At 38.4% G+C, this 22,886-nt stretch overlaps 1 protein-coding gene across 1 annotated transcript in view; it reads left to right on the top strand.

Moving 5' to 3' along the window:
• Positions 1-22,886, top strand: part of LOC124170892 (Down syndrome cell adhesion molecule-like protein Dscam2) — a 507,776-nt gene that overhangs the window by 41,710 nt on the left and 443,180 nt on the right. The window contains exon 2 of the mRNA XM_046549919.1: positions 10,540-10,576. The gene's annotated coding sequence lies outside the window, so the exon portion shown is untranslated. The remainder of the gene's footprint in view (positions 1-10,539; positions 10,577-22,886) is intronic.

A 22,886-nucleotide genomic window follows, 5' to 3' on the forward strand; every position in this document is an offset into this window, starting at 1 on the left:
TTTTGAGTTATGTTTGCGTAAATAATGCTTTAAGCAGAAAATAGTGGTAAAAATAATTCTACTTATTCACTCCCATAGCCTGAAGTGCTTTATTAATATGATATTTTGTTCCTTCTTGTGGATTAAATATTTTCGTGGGCCGCATGCGACCCTATTCTGCCTTTGAGTTTTTTTTTATATTTCAGATTTAATTTTTAATAAAGGTGACCTTCATCATAAAATTACAAGAGCTTTAATAGTATAATAATACTTCAACAATAGTATAATAATATTTAAACTTGGAAATATTTTTCGCATGAGAATATACTTAGTAGCAAGATTTATGAATATCTCTATGAAATAATCCATAGTAACTCTCCCTTTCGTTATCATTGCATACGAACCGCAACCAAGAATCTGTATAAATAATTGTAGAAAATTATAAATACTGTTTGGGGGTGGAGATAATAAGAATTGGTCGGAAAACTAAAGAAGCCTGTTTTGAATACTAGTGTAAGGGGTTTTTGTCCTCGCGGATATCGTGCGAATGTCGCCTCAATTTACACCTTATTTGGTATCTATTGATGATATGGTGGATCAATTTAGACGTGGTCCCTTTGGCTCCTTCTATGCTTATATCTATCTGTATAAAAATGAAAAATATTAACTTTGTTTAAAAAAATATAAAAATAAACAGCAAAGAAGACTTCGATAGAACTTAAAAGAAGAACGATATTGCTTTGAATGGCGTATGGTGAGGTGCTTTTACCCTCATCGTTAACACGATTTTACTTTTTTATGGTAGCAGGAAAATCAACTGAGCAAAGAAGTATTTACAGAATGGCATTGCTTTGAGCGGCTTATGATGAGGTGCTTTTACCCTGCAGATGCTCATCGTCAAGTTTATTTTTATCATTATCAAATAAGGTACGCTTCTAAATTGACATAATACCAACTTAAAAGGTAAAACCAATGTCGTGCAAAAGTTAGTACATACCTCTCTTACCATGCTATATAAATTAATATCATTGCCATAAATAAGCTTTTTTTCTGTGTAGAAGACGGATATTGTGGTCTTGGGATTATGTCGTTGCCTGTAGTTTCAAGATTTACAGGAATTCCGCTTGCTTCTTCCTCCTTCGATCGACCACCCGCAGCGCCTTGGGCATCTTGAATGCGCTTCTTTTTTCGCCACTGTCACTAACAATCGTAACGACTTTCTCTCCCATCTCCGGAGTTCTCCATCATTATTATACCTCCAATCTTGCTCGAGCTTATCTCGTTTGTTCTAGTCTATGAAAATAATTTTCTACTGAAGCGTTCTGTACCTTCATATTTTGATTCCGAAATTTTGATTAAATATTTTGGAGGGAAATATAGTTTCACAGGCCCTCACCAAGCGTCCCCAAGCCAAATGCTAAAAGAAGCTTACTGTGCATTATATAGAGTATTATCAGTTGTGGTCTTGGAAAATCATTGGTTGGCTCTTTTTTAAGCACTAAATTCGTGATTACCACCGTCTTTGTTGATTATTTTATCTTATATATATGAATTCCGGTTTTCTGATCAACTTCAGATACTTTTAAGCTTAGTTAGGAACAACTGATGGATGTACTTTAGCCTCACATGGGCAGCATATGATGATCGAGAACTCGATAAATATGGATCAATTGAAGAAAGCTACAGCAAATGGTTCATAGGATTGATTTAATACCGTCTTGATGCATTAATTGGTTGTATAGCCAATAAGAGACGCATACATATTCGATAGACGTGGACTGAAAGTGAAGAATATGTTCGCATTGCGCAGAAAGAGGAACTAAAAATTTAGAAAAGAGCCTTCTTGGAAATGAATATGAACGGGAACATTGTTAAAAATGTGTAACAATGTATGAAATGAAAAGTTGTTATCTTTCTAGAGGTTCCACCCCACAAGACAGTGTTAGGTGCGCTAGTTAATATCACTGGACGGCATGAAAATCGACCCTGACACCATTGCTGCTGATTCTTGTATAAAATGATCTCCTAAATCCGAATATGAACTCCGTTTTCCTCCATCACCCACCATTTTTGGGGGAGCTCACCCCCTCCAATTTTTATCACTTCTCGGTCGTTTCGAGGATTTAAAAGGATTATTTTAGCATAAAAATATTTCCTAGTGGTTTTGAGGGGTGAAATATAAAAAAAAATCAATATTTATGGTAAGTAGGTGGATTTGTGGGGAATTAATCTCCGTTAATTGTATAAAAAAGCATTTAGAATGATCAATTTCGCCAATTTTTCTCAAATTTTCATGTATTGTTTAATTCAAAATAATTTTTTGTCGCCCAGTATATTCGGAAGTGTTTTGACTTGAATCAAGGCAAATGAAAGTAAAACTATTTCTCTATTCAACAAACAAGTTACCGATAGGAAATTAGTGTATTAATAGGGATTTACTTTTTACAATGGAATATTTTTTTTGCATTTGCTGCTTTAATTAAAAATGGCAAAAATCGTGTTCTTACGGACGAATTGCGAACAATATTATGGAATGGATATAACTGGTACAATCCAAGTAAAGGAAGATAAATTATTCTGGCTTGTCTCCGGATGGGACGGAAATTTGTTATTTTTGCTTGTTTAGTCTTCTCGGGCTTTTTGCTGCTTCAAATTATTGTAGATTTTATGGGTAGCGTCTCGTTACCCATTCTCAAATCAAATCCCCGGACATGTGCGGTTTTATGGCAGTGCGCAATTTTAATATTCCATGACATTGAAGAGTTGAAAATCTTTCTCTCGAAATATCTCAAATGAATTGCAACAATTAGGCATTATTATATACGGATAGGGTTTCTTATGGATTTGTTTACATGTCAATATTGTGCTCTAAATTAGATTTAAAAGTATACTATGCGAAACATGAATTTAAAAAAGATCAATGCAACGTTTTTAAGTTGCATTATTTAAAAAATATATTGCAACGTAAATTATTATTGTGGAATTAGGTTTTTGACGACAGAGAAGAATGTCAGCATATTTTTGGAGGCGGCAATTTAAGAGTTACCTGACTAAGAAAACAACCTTTTTGAATGAGAGGAGAAGACGAACGGATTGGATGAGGTGCTGTGGGAGGATTGGATTCATGTAATGGGAGGCAAAACGAATCGGGAGAGGATATCGGGTTGAATGCGCATGGCGCGTGTCACAGATATTAAGAGAGGTATTGCATATGAAGAGATAGAGCAGAAATCTTGTATGGCAACACGGATGTAAAGCTTTTTAGTGAAAATGCCTGGTTCCATTATATTATCTTTGATCGGTAGATCACTTTTAATTTTGAGTGAGTATCGAACTGAAAATTTATTCTTGAGATGTAGAATATACATTACGCCATTTTGTAGTTTAGCTATGATTAAACGTCTTCATGAACAATCTATTCATTCTGGAGTAAAAGTCAAAATTTTTTCCTTTCCAATGCATAGAAAATCCTTGAAATCCTAGCCTTGAAAATGACGAATTTCCTTCGCTTAACCTAGAAAAATCTTTTTGTTAGTTTTTACTGCAAAAAAACGCGAAAATCTAATACTCTTCGTATTCATCATCAATAGTTTGGGTTCATACTGTGCGTGAGAGATTTTTGTGCACTGCATTTATATCTCAATTTCCATTCTCCAGATAAGCTTGAAATCCTGTAAACCTCATTTCGCCCGTCAAGCGGGCAGCGGGCAGCCATTCAGTATTACATCTCGCGTCAAAAAAATGAACAATGGATATTTAGGTCGCTGATTCGGTGGTCAGATAAGGGTATTCAATCTGGGATTGGAATTCAAAGCTCATCGGTTGGAGCTGATGTATGCCATCAATAGAAATCGGACCATCTCGCTCTGTTTTTTTTTGGCAAATAGTCCATGATAATGGCTACCAGGGAACTTAATTGTCACTGGAATCTATGAAATTTTCCGGGATCGGTTTCGGTTATTACCCAAACGTTTTCTTTTGTGTACAAAGTGTCAATCAAATTTCTATCTCCAAATACGTACCCGTTCTTTTTCATCGTCTGTCTACAATTCTTTTCCTTCTACTGTCGACTTCTTGCGAATGAATTGAGATTGGTTGCCGCCATTAGTCGATGTTTTCTCTATCCTCTATAGTGCTGAAATCGCATTTTGGTTAGGAATTATTTAGGGCGACGCTACCTCATTTTATTCAGAAAAAAGCTCATTCTTTGTTAAATCCGACAACTGGTTTAAGTTTAAGCTTCCCTCGTTAAGAAAGTGAATATGCAAGCTAAGGATACAGGCCCTTTTTGTGGGGTATTCATGATTTGGCTCAAAGCGCTAAAAATGAAAGGAATTTTAGGTGCTATTCAAATCCACTCCTAATCACGATTCAAGGAGAGTTATTGTTGTACACACGAATTATTGAAATTTTGGAGAGATTGATCACACTTAGATATTCTACTCACAACTAGTAGGGAACTAAAAAACTTGCCACCTGCGTAATTTAACGTTAGTCTATGCTTTTCTTGGCAAGGGATTGTATTTCGTAGGTAGCATAAATCACTGTAGATACTACTATAAGGGCCCTAGTTACACCATGACTTGACTTTTTCTAGAAATTTTTAAATTGAAAAGGACGTCAGCATTTAAGAGTGCTGGAACCTAATAAGAGGTTCTATTTTATATTCCTACATTCACTCAAGATGTGTGATTTCTAGGTGAATTTTTGTTCTCATTCTCCCGATCATGCACTCCTGATATATTGACTTGTACGTTTCAATTTTTATGCATTCCGATTTCGACATAGAAACGTAATGCTATATCTGTCCAAAGAATGATTGCACTGAGTATCTATTTAATGGCTGAGTTTACAACAACCATTCTCTCTGTCTGCATTACTCACATTCCATCTCTTAAATTCCTCAATGCGCTTTGAAAACAATATTTCATTAAAGATTAATGGGAAGAAGGGTATAAGAATGGAGAGTGTCATGCGTATCCAAAACCTTGAACTTAATTCCGAGAATACTAACAAAAGAACACGAAAGAGTCATTGTATTTTGCCCTTCAGCGTTTTATTACGACGTTGCAGGAGGTATTTACATAATGCGGAATCGTAATCGCCCATAATTTATGTGCGGTGATGTTGAAATCTCAATTTTTTTCTCCCAGACGCGAACCTTTGTCCGCACAAAAATATTCCGTCCATGAATATTAATCTTGTTTACTCGCTCAACACCGCAAAAGGTATGTAGCCAGACTACGAAGAGGGCTAACGACGATTTAGGTTGCTGCCTATTGGCTTCCTTATATGCACGGCAGACAGAATTTGTGGCCATTCATTGCGTTGGTAGTCGGCGTGGGAGGGCGTTTTGACGCAGACCAAACAATGCGAAGGCCTAAACACACTGGGGGGAGTGAGAGAGGGTGAGATAAAGCTTAGAGATGGAGCAATGAAACCATTCCCGTGGTTCACGGAATGGATAGTCAAGCCGTCTCTCAAACGCCCTCCTTACTCGCACGCTCCATAAAACTATGCACTCAGCCCCGTTTCGGGCGACGTCTCTTTATAGCGTCATAACTGTTTGCTCCACTTCCACTCGGGGCATCTTGCATTTCAAATTTCAACCGACGGCCCCTTTTGTCTCGCGATTGTTCATCACCCTTTTCCGGCGTTAAGGTTTACGCGATCATCTTCCCTCCCCCCTGCGGTGGCGCTTATGTTAAATCGTGAAGAAAAGGGTATTCAAGCGGTTTTGGGGGGGTTGGGAGGGCATAAATGATAATCGGTGGGGGTGATGACACGGGGCTACCGGCAGAGGGCGATGTTTGAATGTGAGAAAGTGGGCTCAGACAACAGTGTTTCTTAAATACTGCATGAAATTTCGTTATCGAGCCAAGGAAGAGTTATTTTATGCAAATGTCATGTGGGGGGCTCTGAGTATAAGCAACCAATGAACCAGCGACTTTAACTTTTTTGAAGTATTCGATTGGGTTCTTAATCCACGTACTGTCCCGTAAGTCTGCAATGTCAAAGGCTACATATGTACTGTTTGCGGTCGTATGGGAATAAAAAAAGTCGCCTCAATAGGGAAGCGACGGGGGGTGGTAGGAAAACAGACTTTAACCCTTGTGGTTTAACTTAAATACTAAAAAAACTTACGCGTAAAATTTGGCAGGTATTCTTCAACCACCTTTTGCCTTTCGTTTTCTGTGGTTCCAGCACGATCAGAGAAGGGATACGATATTGATTTAGTACAACGGGTGTAGGATAGTTTGCGTAATAAGTGAACTTGGATTTTATGATTATAGCATTAAAAATCAAGAATTAAAAGATAAGCAATAGATAAGCAAATAATTAGCCATCAGGATTGCCCTCTTACAATTTAACTTTAATTTTGATTTAATTATGAAAAGAAATTTCAAATTACTAATAAGTAAATCAAATGAACTCGAAAATATTCAAAAGCGTTTTTAAAATTGAATTACGTGCATCTAAGCTATATATGATTACAAATTGAAACATGAATTTTAAAAAATCACTTACACTTCATTAGTGCTCTCTCCATCTCAGATTGAGTTATCAATTACTTTCCTCTTAACACAGGTTTTATATAAATATGTGTTCCTATTCGGAAACACTGGAGGAATGTTTTTCTTTTTATGTAATGATGTGACGAGGAGTGATGAGCCAGGTGAACAATGTTAAAAAGTTCAGATTAAGTTAGTATTTTTGAAATAATGAATAGCTTATAATGAAATTGAAGTTTGAACTTAGGGTTAATAGGTCCAGATTTTTTTGAAATTTGAAAGAAAAACCATAGTGAGTCATGCAAATATCACCAAATAATCTCTCCTCTTGGTTTAATCTGTGGCCATTTTATGCGTTTGGGCCATATTTGTGGCTCTGATTTTCCACTGTGTACTTCCTCTCTCGTTGAAAAAAAAAGAATTTTTCATAATGTGTTCGCAGTTAGAACCGGATATGATTGGGAAAATAAGGGGTGGCAAATAGAAATGGCCATGAAATAAATGCATGCAGTCTGCATTTTTCCTAAAGAGAAGATAAGGCATAGAATTATATTACAATAAAGATTAATAAGTCATACGCAATGAAATTCAGCAGCAAGGTAATCTGGATGCTTAAGTCTTGAAAGCGTTATTCAGCACTAATATTAACATTGGTAATGCTGATTCGCCATCATACTATTATGCACATGTATTGCACTTCTGATATGTGTTTTAACAAACAAAAGGCTTAGGATTTGTCATTTTTCCTCATCATCATCGTTTGTCAGCAATCCTAAGATTGGTTTGACGCAGCTCTTCATTTCTCTCTCCTATCCGCTAACCGTTTTATAGCGACGTTTTCTTCTCTTTTACATCCTTTATAACCTTTGTAACTCATTTGGGGTCGTCCCTTTCCCTTCCACCTGTCCTTCTACGATAGTCATTCTCACGCCGTCGTGCCTCGAAATGTGGCCAACTAAGTTGTCCCGTCTTCTGCTTAAGGTTTTTAGGAGGCTTCTCTTTTCTCCCACTCTTCTTAGCACTTCCTCGTTACTTACACGGTCAATCCATTTTATCTTTATCATTCTTCGGTAGCACCACATATCGAATTTTTCCACTCTTGACTTCTCTGCTGCTGTCAACGTCCAAGCCTCGCTTCCATAGAGAAACTCACTCCATATGTAGCATCTGATGAATTGTTTCCTTACTTATATGCTTGCATTCTCAGCTGTAAGAAGATTCTTTTTTTGTTGAAAGCCCTCTTCGCCTGCGCTATTCTACTTGCTATTTCTTTCTTGCTTCGTCAATCGTTGGTAATTCGGCTCTCCAAGTAAGAAAGCTCTTTCACCTCTCCAAGCTTATGCTTTCCTAGGTTAATCTTCGTTTTAGCCTCCTCTCTTTTGCTGCAAATTAATATTTAATCGTCATTTTGCTGATTTTCAGCTGATATCTGGTCATTTTTCCTAAATCTCTGAAAATCACGGGATTCAAGCTCAATCCAAATACGTTGGAATCCTCAGCATTGCAGTCCATCTAACCGACGCATTCCTTTAGTTTAATCCGCTCGACTCTATCCTCCTTTACGGTCTTTGCTCTGCGCTGCAGCTCTTATTGCACCGCTCGAAGATACTCTGGGGAAGGTTTTCAGTGGCATGATTGCCCTGTAATTGTCTTTTTCGCGCCTGAAAGAATTCGATGCAGGTTGGCATCTCACTCCTCGCTCCCCGCTTCTCTTTTTTTTCCAACTCTCTCTCCTGCGCTCCCCCTATCGTCACTTGCTACAACTCAGTGCCTCCGCCGCATTCCCAACCATTTGGGTGCACTTAAAGATCCATTTCTTCATGATAAAAACCATCTTGCATTGCTAGGGGTGGGAATATTCACAACGAGTTTCAGTGAAATCCCAATATTTAAAGGGGAGTAGTCAAAAGAGTTGAGGTTAGGGAAGATGTTGCAGCATATTTGCCTTCGCTAGGGTCATGTAGTCATGCTTGGTTTTGAGGCGCAAGCCTTCTTACTATCAAGTAATTTTGGTTTAGAAAATAATAGATATCGTTGTTTTCCAGCTTAGGAATATGAATTATTGCCAGAAAATACTGTTTCTTGCACTCTGTAGAGTACCTTCCATTCATAAAGGATTTTCAGTATTTACAAAATTTACTACAGAGTTAATGGACAAAATTAATCGAAACTCATTGCTAGTGAGTTCACCATTAGAAAATATGAGGAATAAGCCATTTTCTATGAATTTTTAATGTAGAAAAACCGTGTAAGTTAGCTAAAGCGATAAATACATGGTGATATTTTTTTATATTTTTCATTTAATTGGAATTAATAAGAAGTCGCCGAGTATTGAAAATAGTGAGTAATAGTACAATCGAGATTTCACTATGCTGGTTACCTCCATTTCGATTATTTTTCGCTTTTCATCACGTTTTGAAGCATTGATTCATTGTGTTTAAGAAAAATTGTGTCCCGAAAATATGCAGAAAGTTTAAATAAAGCACTCCGATTGGTCTCGAGTTTGCCTTGCTACTTGCTATGATTTGGACAACATATGACTTCGAATGCCTTCGCCTATGTCCAGAGCATCGGGCGAAAAATAATTGAAATGGGAGCTAACTAGCACGGTGGAATGTTGCGTGTACCTTTACTCACAATTTACTGTAATCCGTGTGCTATGACTTCTAGATAATTCCAATTAAATGAAAAAAATTTTCAAAAGCTTATTTGTAGAAAAATTATTACCACCAATCGGTTGCCGGTTTTTTGTATCAATACTTCATACATAATCGCATACTTCTGAAATTTTGGCTCAACATTTAGGTAATAATGGAGTTCTGTAAGGAAAATACAATTATTTTTCTCGCCCACATGAAATACATAGTGTGACCATATGAGCGAGAGACGGCAAATCACTGGTCAGCCGGAGTAGTCAGTTTTCTTCGCGAGAAGCACCTCGCTTGCGGAGGGCGGGTGAGCATTTTGGGATATTGGACAGGAAGCCTCTCCTTATTTCCCCTTTTCGTTTCTCATTTCCCTCTTTCTCCCCAATCTCGCTCTCCTCTCAACCTTGCTTCCATCCAAGTCTCCCACCCCGTCCCTCTAATCATCGTCCCCCCATTCTTGGCGACTGTACTGCAGCCAACCGAAATATCAAGTACAATACGCTCAAATGCCCCCTTGCGCGAAAACTCTTTGTTCCGCCTGTCACGCATTTTGTAATTAGGCTCGTGGCTTCGTTGTGTTTATTTTTTTGCATTTAGTCGCGAAGGGAGTATTTTCATGGGAGCATCAGAGCAGCAAGAGGCGGGCTAGGGTGACGTCTGGGCAGTGGGGGCGGGGTAGGGGGTATGGCAGGGGTTCTCTCTGGGATTGTGAGGTTATTATTTTGTGTTCTCTTAGGGGGGGGGGGGTGTATAGGCTGGATGCCTAGCGGGGGTGGGCAGAAGAGGGGAATGACGTCGCCTTCCCCAGAATCCCATACTTTCCTCCCCGCCTTTTTTCCTGCCCTACCCTGCTGGCTTATCCGCCTAAGTTTTCTTCACTCTCCCGTTGTATGACGCGGTCACAGTTTCGTTTTTTTTTGTCACATGCGTCGCGGGCACTCTTTCAATATACCGTGAAAGTGAATTGAATCGCACTCAAATAAATTTGGCTCGTTGTTCCATCACACGAGTTAACCCCTACGCCGTGCTTTGAGATGTCTTCAGATGCAGGGCGTGGATTATTTAGTGGTGTTGTTATTCATGTCAGGTCTCTCAAGCTGCAGCCACTTGGCCATAAATAATAACATACTCATCCATTGGATATACTTATGTTATTGGCATGCTGGTATATTAAATCGCATTATAATAATCTGTTTAAAAATAACCACTTGAAGGTGTATTTTAAATGTTATACTTCGCTTCATTGATCTAATTTGCGGCGCAGATGTAGGTGCCGTAAAAATTACTGATTTTATGTGATTATAAAAAAATTAAGTTTTCTAATATTCTATGATCTGAACCCTGTTTCATTTTAAAGGATATGCTTTAATGAGACATTATCGGTCTTTTTCCTTTCTCAGGTTCGCAGCCGCATTGGATCTCATGGGAATGCTGAAGGTATGTAAATGGCTTTAAAACTAATAGCATACTGATACCATTTTATGTGTAGTTAATTTTTAATTAGGCTTGAGGAGAATTAGTTAAGACTGCATTAAGGATTGAATCACTTGAAATTGTTAGGATATCCAAAATGGAAGCATATTCTCCCAAAGAACCGGTTACATTGAGATTTTGATGTACTGCAGTCCTCAGGCTAGAGTCCTCACGGGGCAAGATTCCTTTTCAGAAATAGTTCTCATAATGCCGGAATGATGCCACCTTTTGTCAATCAGTCCCATTTAAGTGACCAAATATAGCACAAGGTTCGTTCAAAGGAAGGTCGCGGACGACAGAACGTGAGTTTTTCTTATTTTTCAATTTTACGCAACGCGTATCTAAATTGTAGGACCGCGTAATTTTTATTTGTGATTTTGGCTTTTATTTAACAACAACGTTTGATTAGCAATCCTGTGTTTGCAATCTTTGCTTTAATAAGTCACGCAGTCAGCTGGTTCGCAACTCACCATGTGGTTGTGTTATGGCATATTAAGTGTATGAAGTACCGTTGGGGTATGAGTTCTGGGGCAAGTGGCCGCATGAGGACTCTAGCCGCACGGGCGCTGATTCCTGCCCCACATTATACCATGCCTTTTTGTATGACCTCGTAGTTTCTGCTGTAAGCATCACATGTAATTTGCTGATAATTATATTGAAAGAAAATTTGGAACTGTTAGAGAAAAAACCGGCCGGAAAGCAATAGGATAACGAATTTAGGAGGGAGTCACACTGAGGCGGAGCAATGGAGCTATACATTCCATTGCAGTTAGTCTATAAATTAGCGAATTGTCTCTGCGTAAACGTCTTTAGGTGTTATTTGTAGTAGAAAATATATCATACAATCAATAATTTGAAAAATATGACTTACTATCAGACTTTTGGTCTGTTTAATTCGTAGATATGCATAATACTGCCTGTTTTGTCCGACCTACTCGTATACAGGAATGAGTGTACATTTCCCTGGCTCTTATTTTTCGAGAAAGCGTTTGAAAAATAAGTTTGAAAATGTAGCTTCTTCAGAAACTCTTTTGCTAACGAATGATTTGGGACTCCTCAATTCAAAAATTTACATTTGCTGGAAAATTTTTACAAACTGCAAAAGTTTGATTATCACTGTGGAGGTTGTGGAAAATTGTTCTGAGATCCGACAATTTTTGATTGGATTATGTGCAATGAATATAAAATATGGAGGTGAGAACCTCTTACCTCATCTTCTGAAAAGGGAAAGTTCACATCACATTTTGAGGCCAAAGTCCCAATCCTAAGGACTTTTGCTTTATAAGGGTAGGATGCTTGCCCCACGTAAGGGGCAATATTCCTATTTCTATTTCCATTACATTTTGACGAATGGTGGCAGTTATTTATTTTATCAGCAGCAATGAAAGATAAAAAATACAGTACATTTAACTGTGAGAAAATTGCGTAAAAATACTAATTATTATTTGAACCTCAATGCATAATGTTTGTTGGATGCGTCCTCTTTCAACTCTTTCCTCTTAGTAAGAAATTTAGGTAGGGTCTACATTCAAGGCACAAAAACATATTCAGCGAAATGAACCCATTGCTGAAAATGAAAGCAATATCGTTTCGTCTTTCTTAAAAATAATTTCCCCAGCCAAGAGGTAACAATTGGTGCTAAATATATCGTTATTCATGAATTCAAGCCTTTAGAGTTCTGCATCTTGTATCGGAATATGCCCCTTTCTAAACAAAGCGTCAGAAAATTATCATTAGGGAATATATTTCTTCGGCATACGTGGAAATTTTTCCACACGAAAACTGGACTTTTTGGATCAGACTTTAACATGAACCGTTGAATTTCTAGCGGGCCTCATTTAAATCTTTTACTCACTGAATTCAACATAGAGTGGTTGAGCGCTGTTTAAATTTTATCTTACGCATTCCATTTCTGCTAGCCTCGTAAAATTATGGACCCGCGTGAATTTCGTCCATATATTGTTGAATTTATTCTATAGTGACTCATCCGCGTCTCACGAGTCGCCCGACTGCGGGCAACCATGGCGAGTAGGATGTTCTCAGGCCTTGGTTTGGATGGGCATGTCGGTTGCCAAGGATGAGGGATTTGCGAGAAGAGGAATCCCGTACTGCACCATCGCCGTCAACAGAGTATGCCGAGTCAGCACATGGGGGAACAATCAATACCTTACCCCTTGATCGGCCCGAAGACTTTCCCTCAACGCCGAATCTGAGAATACTTGGCCGATGGGCGAGCCTCTCTTCCTTATTCACGTGGGGAGACGCTGGGTGGATGCTCTGCGCTCAAGTGTCTGCACACCTCACGCCGAATCACCTCCTTCATTATCAAAGTGGTGCATACTTGCGCACTTTTTCGGACCGAAATTTCGATTAAACCTCCCTCTTTGAATTTCCCTACTTTATATGGATGATTTATGTGAAATAATTGCCCACATGTCCTAAAACTAAATTTTTTGACGATAAAATTGCATTTAAATTTTATCTTACGCATTCCATTTCTGCTAGCCTCGTAAACCTGTGGACCCGCGTGAATTTCGTCGATATATTGTTGAATTTATTTTATAATGACTCATCAAATGAACATTAACAAGTATTACATACAAGTAGTAAAAAGTTAACATTAAAATTAAATAATAAAGTAACATTAAATGTTTTACGACTGTGGTGCATACTTGTACAAATTTTGGGCCAAAATTATGATGAAACCTCCCTCTATATTTACGTACTTTGTACTGATGATTTTTTTCTGAACACAGGTCGTTAAGTAATTTTTTAACGATAATATTTAAATTAATTTAAAAAGGCGCACCAGGTTCTCCAAAGGGTCAAAGTGTCTATTACTTGGATAATAAATCAAGTATTTTATTTCCAAGACCGCACACTTCCGTAGGTTATAGAGGCCTTGAATATTGTCCAAGGCTTATCATAGTTTAATTTTTTCAGGAGAGGTTATTCATATTCTATTCGCTTGTATGGAGATATTAAAATATCGTAATGAATCCAAAAATATACTTATATTTCCAAATAATGAACAATTTGACCCGATGGAGAGCCCAAGCAGGATTCTGTTAACCTCTTCGCCCGAAAAGTCTGCAATCTTATGTCACAAAAGTAAATTGATGAATTTCTGAACCATACGTTATAAAATGTTTTGTAAGAAAATACGCAAATTATATTCACTTATTATCACATGTGTTTCAAAAAATATTACACATATAATTTTTATTTTAGAATTTTAGTTATATCCTAAATTCTAGAAGCTTTAACATTGGAGAATTTGTAGAAAACAGTGCACGCCTTGAAGGGGGTTCAGGACAATGAAATGGTTACAAAAATGTCACAAAAATTTGAGGAGCAATTATTGATGTAAACTCCTGGGGGCAAACGATTCAAAATTCTAATATAAATTTTGCGGCTGGGTCGCACGTGAGCGATGCATTTTTCGATAAAAAAGTATGATCGTTGATCACGCAAAATGCAAATACAATTGAATAAGAAAATCTTGCGTGAAATATTCCATGCACGATATGTTGTGGGCATTTTATTCAGAGGTTTTTGTCATATTTCCGTCATTTAACTGGATAAAGAATTCGTAGTGTTTTCCAAAATCCGTTTGGTTTTGTTCGTACTGTATTTTTATTTCCCCCGAGCAACTGAAATTTATTTTGAATTCCCTTTTTTTATACTGCATTTTTTTATAGATTTTACAGGCCAAGGATTTTTTCCAGGACTTTATCATAGGTTTTTTAAATTTTTGGGAAGAATATATTCAAATTATATTCGCTAGTACGGGAATTTAAAATAGGAATAAATGGTACTTTCAAAAAATTAAATATATAATTCTTAGCAACTCAATGGTCCATATCGAAGATATCTGTACCTAATCAATTTTTTACTGCAAGTATTGCTCCAAAAGTGGGTGTAAATAGTCAAACAAGGTTGAATGCAAACGAGATTTTAGTTGAAAATCGTTTATTTTGGGTAAAAATGGAATTCAGTTCGAAGTTTCAACCTAAGTTTCTTTTTCGGTACCTCTGATAGTTGTTATATATTTTGCGAAAGCTGAAAACATTATTGTGCTCCCTCTCCTCATTAGTCGTTTGAAGAGGAAGATATCATAAAAAGCAAGGGCTACCCGAAAAAAATATGTACCTCAGGAATGATGCTAGTAATATATTTATTCTTCCAATTAGTCTTTCATCATGCACCTGAATCATAACAGGCTTTAAGATAAACTTCGCCTGAATGAAAAATCAATTCTCACATTGTTCATAATATTTACAACATTATTGTATTTATTGTTAAATTGAATTGAATTTATTATATTTAGGCTATATCTCGGATAAGTTTAATTAGGTGTGTTCAATGAAAGACATTTCTATGTGTGAAACTGTATTTGAGTCTATTGAAAGTTTGGTATCAGTATAACTTCTATCCTCACGACTAAACTGTTAATGTTGATTGAGCTAAACAGGAATTGCAGTTTTATTTCATTGATAATTGTTATGAAAGTATTAAATATCACGAAAGGAGTTTATTTATGATTTTCAAACGCATTTGCACTTGTCATTATTATTGGTGGAATAATTGGAGCCGTCTCTGTGTATCAGACAGTTTTATTCAGGATGCCATTTGTATGCACAAGAAATACAGCGTCAGTTGTGGTTTCTTATTGGGAAAGGTGCTACGTTTTTAAGTCTCTAAATATATGATCAATAGGACATGCTAGTATTACAGAAGCAATCGCACCGAAGGTATATTATAGATTTTTAAAATTTCTATTTCATTTGCGGCCAGTTTTGCAATACACTTTCAAATGGAGTTTCACTGCCAACACGCTGGAAAATTTTTCGCTGAAAGTGGACGCATTAGAGTGTGCCTTTGCGGAGGGTTGGTGCGGCGTTACACTTGAATATGCATCGTCTGTCGTAGCACGTCCCGCTCCGAAACCTTCCACCGAACTATTTCGTCTGCGGAATACCCCAATTCATGAATGCTTCAACTTGTCGCTATGGCATGCGTCTGAGCATGAGATCATGGGTGTACCAAATCATGAATTATAAGTTTGAAGCCCAAAACGACTGGGCTCCTTTGCTCGTAAGAAAACCCGAGCCACAGAATCATTGGGATAGGGACAAACAAAATGGGAGTTTATGTGTAAAAAAGTTAATAATAAATTATCTTACGCATTAGCTAGTCAATGTAATTCTGGAAAGGTTCTTCTGAAATTAAAAGATATCTATTTGTATTCAAGGGAAATAAGCACAATATTAATTAATGATATTCATGCCGAATCTAACTTTATAGTGTAATAACAATTTATTTAAAACTTTGTCGCATTAAATGAAATTTATTTACGGTGATTTTCAATTCTTTGCGTTGCTGTAGGAGTTTGCGCGTACATGAGCTTCTTATTATGTAGGAAATACGGCGTACACCATTCAGAAGCATGGTGCCCTTCAACTCAAAACAAAAATGGATGAGTAGTAGGTCATAAACACTAAAATACGATGTTTGGTAGTCAATGTTTCAATGATATACCTACTGCCCTTGTTTTACGTTTGAAAAAAAATAATGAGAAAAAATAATTTTCTCGCCATTAATTAAAGATGACTCAATATTTATGGGGAAATATTACATTCTATGGAAGAACATAATAGTTGGAGGAATAGAGACAGCACCGCAATACTTAAGATGTATCTTGAAGTCACGTGCGCTTGGGTACCTGCTCTAAAGAAACTGAGCATCTAAAATAAGAAATGCAATTTCAAAAGGAAATTCTTAAGATTTCCGCGCGCTTCGTTAAAATTCGCTGAGAGCGGACAGCATGCAGATGGTTGTCCGCAGCAAGTGGAGACTGCAAGGCTTTGTTGCTGTTTGAGAAAAATTCACCGCTAATGAGTTTGAGTGTGCTGCAGGGATTATTATTTGTACCCACTTCATGTCCCAAGGACCTAACCGGGTGATAAAGTATGAGGAAGTTCTGTCCTGAGAGACACGACAATTCTCCTTCCGCGCACCATTAGTTAGTGACGTTTGCGTGGGGAAAAACTCAGAAACTCCATTCACAAACCACCGTATTCAGGTGACAACGAAGGTGAAAAAATCATTAAATGCGAAGGAATAATTAATTGCATGCGTTTTTTGGGTCGCATGTGATCTTAACAAAGCATCTCAACCTCTCCTTATTTTTCCTGCTTTCATTTTACAGGCTAATGTCCTCCTACGTTTTCTCATATGGGAATTTTCAAGATAATGTTCTTGTGAATGAGTTTATTAATTAATGGCAAAAGTAATGCAAAACTTGTTGAAGATCTTGCATTTGTACCATTTCAGAGATATTCACATTTTAAGATGTTTAGTATGATACGTCGCAGTAAAGGGTTGGTCACAGATCAAATTGTTACAATTTGACGATAGTCTAATACTGATTTGCATTTTCAAATGCTACGCTCGTCTTTGACCCATGTGTCTAATACGGGTTCATTTGTAGACTTTGTGGCTGAAGTTTGATTTGAAACAAAAATAATCAATGTGCTAGCCTGTGATGTCTATATCCGATTGAATATTTAACGCAACTCTAATACGAACATCGTGCGTGATATGCAAATGGATTCTCCAACACAATGCGGCATTTATTTACGCCAATTCAGGTTTGACCACGCATATCGATGGTAAGATATTCCGGAGCGCAATTGTGGGAAATTATGTACGTTCTCGCTAGTACATATGTGTTGAAGACTTGAAGCCTCCGGGAGAGGCTTGATCGCAATATTGACGGACGGATGACTGATCTCCGCGGCGCGGTACTTTCCTCATCCGCTTTCGGAGTCTGCTCGGCGATCCCACCCCATTTCTTTCCCCCGTAACCGTTGACGTGCCAGTGAGAGATACAATAGCCTTCTCGGACAACTCCCGCCTCCTTCCACCGCGCACATTTCCGGACCGTTTCCGCCTCAGCGATCGAGCCTTCCCCGTATCTACCAATCCCATTTCCCGTTGCCTTAGGAGTGGGTCGAATTTACTCGGAGACAGGTATGCGGGTTCCCCGGTTGATACTCGAGTACGCTTACTGGTACTTAAGTGCACAAGTATGTGAGTACTCGACCAGCCCCACCGATACTTGAATACTTCGATGAGTAAAAAAGGGCATTGTGTGAATAGCCGGTAATACTTGAATACTCCTACTGGTAGCTGAGTGCCTAAGTATGCGACGGGGTATTCGAATAGCCAGACGGATACTTGACTACTCCGACAAGTTTACCATTCATCCATCCCCCTTCCGTGACACAGATACCCCTACGTATAATTAATATTTCCGACTTCATCAGATTACCTTGAAAAAGCGACTAGTATATGTCAGGAAACGTTGGGGCCACCCGAAAATTGACGCTCCAACATAGCCAAAAAAGTAATATTTACGAACTAAAAGACGAGTTACCGCGAAAGGTTTCATGGAGAAGTCGCATACTTATGAGTGTCCTCGAGTACCATTCTGAATACTCGATCACCTTCACTTGAGTACACTTGGCACATGCATACTACAAGCACTTTACAGCAAACGCGGCGATATAGCCCAAACGGTTTTTTAAAACTAACATAACGAGTACCCGCGAAAGTTTTAACGAAGAAGTCGAATACCTATTAGTGTACTCGAGTGCCAATAATAATACTTGAGTACTCTTGGCACACACCTACTGCAAGCGCTCTACAGCAGTCGGGAATGGCGGCCGCCCGCTCTGACTCTGCGTTTTCGCACAATCTTTCGTTTATTGCTTCAACCCTCGTCTCATCTCGTCGGCTGCTGCCGATTCGCCCTTCGCCCCATCGCCTCTCCGACCGTGTAACTGCGGAATGAAATGGTTGGGCGGCACCAGACGGATACCTCGACGCCGTCTTTTCTCAGTTGCGAGTTCATGCATTGGCTATGCACAGTACGCGCTCCGACAGTCTGTGGAATTCATTTTTGTTCGGGAGAAAAATAGGTCGAAAGTTACGCCAGGAAAGTGGCTTTTGTTTCGCTAGGGGTTTCGAGCTGGATTCGCCTCTAGCCTCTCTCAAATCAAATTCTCACGAGAAGAGTGTAATTTTAACTGAGGAAATTCTTTCGTCTTTATCTGTGATGGACCCGGGATCATCGGATTTCCCGCGAAGTAATTCATGTATCGAGAAATTCTAGTATTTACCATTTTAATGAAAATTTCTAAATGCACTCTTTCGTGATAATTATAAAGTGATACTTTACAGTATCATTGATGCTTCAACTAGTCTATTTGGCTTGTAGAGCGCACAATACCGTGAAAATACCGAATGGTAAATAGTAAAATGGGAGCAAGAAGATACTACACTCCCTCGCTCACAAATAAAAATCAAATATCGAGGGAATGGCGGAAGATAATATAAAAAAGACGGCGCATTTGTGCTACTTTTAAACGGAAATGTAGTAAATTTTAGTAAATACATTTTTTAAATATTATGGAAATACTAATCAACAAACCGTGCAATTCGTTCAATCTCGGTTCCAACAACGCTAGTAAGTCTTCAGCAAAAAGTATTACACGGCTTTTTAAAATCATCGATATTGTAAGGGATATCAGTAAAATAATATCATTCATCATCATAAATAATATTATGATTAACATGCCATGTGACGGTGGCGTCCCAAAGCAACAATACATTGTCTAATGGCTAATGATCCAATTATATTCAGTCCTTGTTCGGCGTTTCAACAAGGGCTTTTCTGAAAATACATACTTTTCTAGCTATGGATGAATGAGACTTCAATAATTCCGGAGAACTCCGGCATGTTGAATAAGGACAGTTTGAGGGTTACAGGAAGGGAGATATCCACTGAATCGTTAAGATGTATCGCGTGCTCAATCCATACGGCTGGTTACTGTGCGTCAGTAAAAGTTGGCTTTCTCTAATTTATCTTCTTGCACGCACATACAATACTTTCTGATTGTCTAGGGGATGCACTTTTTTGCGTAATAAATGTCAGAAGTTTCACTAGGAAAGTAGCTTTGTTTCGTCTTTGCTATTTTGATGGCTAAGCATTCAGTTACCACTCTCATATCTAATTCTCGCGTGAAGAGCTGAATTTCTGTCTAGAGAATTGTACCCTGGTGATCCGAGTTCCATCCGAGATAACTGATTTCTCCCCGGGTGATTTCAAAAGCTTATACTGAAAAACCGTGTTAAATTTCATTTTCGCGAAAATTACTGAGCAGTCTATTTTAGTAAATTTATATATTATTTCACATAATAAATTTTAATTTATATTTTATAAAAACACTCCAAAAAATGTTCATAGGCTTGTCTTTGTATTGAAGCAATGCAGAACATATTTGGGATATAAAACGTAGTTCCACCCATAGTTGATTTACGTCTTCATGTCATTGTATATGTAACTTTGGCACCCATATATATACTGTCTCGTTCAGCACAATAATACTTTGAATTGAGTCAAAATCTGAGTTAAATACTATCGTTATAGTGCCTGAAAATGTCAAAATGGACAATGAATGGATATTATTGAATACTTTTTATGCTCTGCAGCCAACTTCTAACTTTTAGAATCTACGAATGCCGTCGGTGACTGGTGAATATTTTTACGAACGAAATACGAACGAAAAACGAAAAATGAATACTTATTTTCTGGATAGCACAATAAATATGAAACCTCCGCTGAAAATTGCCAATATTTAGTTTCGGAAAGCTTTTGTTCGGGACTTCAAAGTATCTTGCCATTTAATCATTCTCACATGAATCGTCAAATATATGAACGGGAAGAAAAATTCCGAGAAAAATTCCACCATGACTCGGGATGAATCCAAAATTCCCCTGGTTTACGACGTGTGCTTTGTCCTATATTGCTGCTCTTCCTTATTCTCTGCGGTTGATTCTTCCCGTGCAGCATTTCATTCGCTTGTGAGTGACCATGCGTGGATTTGCTGGGGCCAAGACCGATATTATTTCCTAAACTTTCATTCATAAACATTTGTTTTTTTAAAGAATAAGTGATATGATGATCATTGCAGCTTTGTTTTTCTGGCTACTTTTATTGAAACCATGCTACAAGGGCGATTTTTAAGAATCAGGCTTCAGTGGTTGTTAAAATATTGAATTGACACCCCTGGTCCCGGGTTTGAGTCTCAGCAGTGGCAGAGATGTTACAAAGGTTACCCTATCTCTCCTTGAATGTTGTGTAATGGACAGAGAGTATGAGGGGTCCATAGAAGGTTACAGCGCACTGGGGCCGGGACCCAGCACTACAACTGATACGCCCGTGCACCCGGGGAGGGGAGTGGAATGGTAAGGAACAAGAATGGAGGCGCCGCCGCGATGGGAGCCCGTCGACGCCTCCAGGGTACGGGTAGGAATGAAAGGGCAGGATAGAGTTATACACTCGCTGCTATGAAAGCGACCAGGGCCCACAACTAGCGAAGCCATACTTTAATGAGCCAACGATTTTGGAAGATTCTACCATAAATGAGGAAAATTCAAAGATCTAATCGTTGGATAAATGTAATGGACAAATGGAACGAGACTTCAGGGCGGGCTCGCAAGGATACACTCCTTGGGCAGGGTCTATATGCGCGAGCTTTTCACCTCTGCACAACAGAAAGGGGAGGACAGGAAGGAGAAAGGAAGGAGGCGCCGCCGCGATAGGAACCCGACGACGCCTCCTGGGACGGGATAGGGAAGGAAGGGATGGGACGAGGAATCTCGCACCGTCACAAAGGCGGGCGGGTCCTACCACCAGCGATACCAGGAAAACCATTGCTGTGCTGGCGATTTTAGAGGATTATTCCACGAGGAAGAATAATCCAACGATCAAATCGCTATATTAAATGTAATGGACACTTCAAGCGCGCAATCCTCCGTCCGTCGCATGGGACGTTAAGCCGTGGTGTCCTAGGCACCTTTCGTTAAGTGCAGGCTATCCCGCAGGTTTTCTCTCCAATCTTTCTTGCCTACCTTTCCCTAACGGCGCAAATGACCTTTTCGGTAGCCTCCTCTAAAATAGCATGTAATGATTTTCTTACTAACTACCACTGACCTATATTCGATATTTTTAAATGGATTTGCAATAAAGAGGTCGATAGAAGGATATAGTACTACATTTTAAGCTCCAGTTCAACGGGAATTCTCTTAAAAAGAGCACCCTCGCTGGTTGAATTCAACTCTCAAGTTAGGAGTGGAAGGCCAGTGCTTCGTCAATCATACGAAAGTGATTCTTTATTTAGGTGTCGTGACTACGCGTTCCCTCCCTACCCTGTGTTCTATGGGTCCTTCCTACCTCAGCTGAAGAAAGCGAGAAAATATCTCACTCTGCCTGTATCCACGCGGATGAGCACCTACTTTTTTCACCATAGCATTCCTCTCTCCCCATTCCCTTAATAAGAAGATCTCTTATCTCACCTTTCACTCCTACCCTTCTGCAGTCTCTACCTACACATTATTGGAGCTAAATTTTTTTCCATTCATGCCGGTTCGCGAGCGCAGCACGATGGGGCGAAATGGGGTTTAATAACCTCATGCTACGAGTGTCATCAGACGGCATCTCCTGCATTTCTATACAATGTCTCTTTCAGCATTCCCTTCATTCAGAATTTTTTTCAAGAAAGATTTTGCCCCATGCATGACATCATCGGTGCGTTTTATTTTTGAGTGGCTCAAGAGTTGCCTTCAACGTAAAGGGTGTTGAAGGAAACCTTAAGCGAGATTTTAAATGTTTTGCAAATTATCTTTTTTTCTGTATTGATGTGTCAATCCTTCTCATATTCCACTGAATAATGTGTGACTCATTCTGTATCAGGACTCTTATCTGTTAAATCCATTCCTATTACGCCGACTTTGAAAACTGCTCGTAGCATCATTGATAATTTTTACTTTTAACAAAAATTTACCTTTAAATTATTACTTTACTGTTCTTAAAGAAATACTTTACTCCCCCATACCTAAAGCGTGCATAAATCAAGGTAAATAGAGCCATTTAATCATAGATTCAGCCTAAAAATGTGGTATTTTGACGTAAAATACATTTTTTGAAAAAAATTGCTACATTAATCTGCTCCCGCATGGACAAATAAAACCAAATCTCAAAAGGAAGAAAAGAGTATCAAGTATATAAAACTTTCGGAATTGATTTGCGATGAAAAAATTCGTAGTCATGCGACATAATAACAGCAATTTTGAGTAATAATTAAATAGGAAAAGTGGTGCTTGCGGGAATAATATTGGTAAAAGAGTCTGTTTCAAATCACTTGCA

Source organism: Ischnura elegans, chromosome X, assembly GCF_921293095.1.
Source record: "Ischnura elegans chromosome X, ioIscEleg1.1, whole genome shotgun sequence".
NCBI lineage: Eukaryota > Metazoa > Arthropoda > Insecta > Odonata > Coenagrionidae > Ischnura > Ischnura elegans.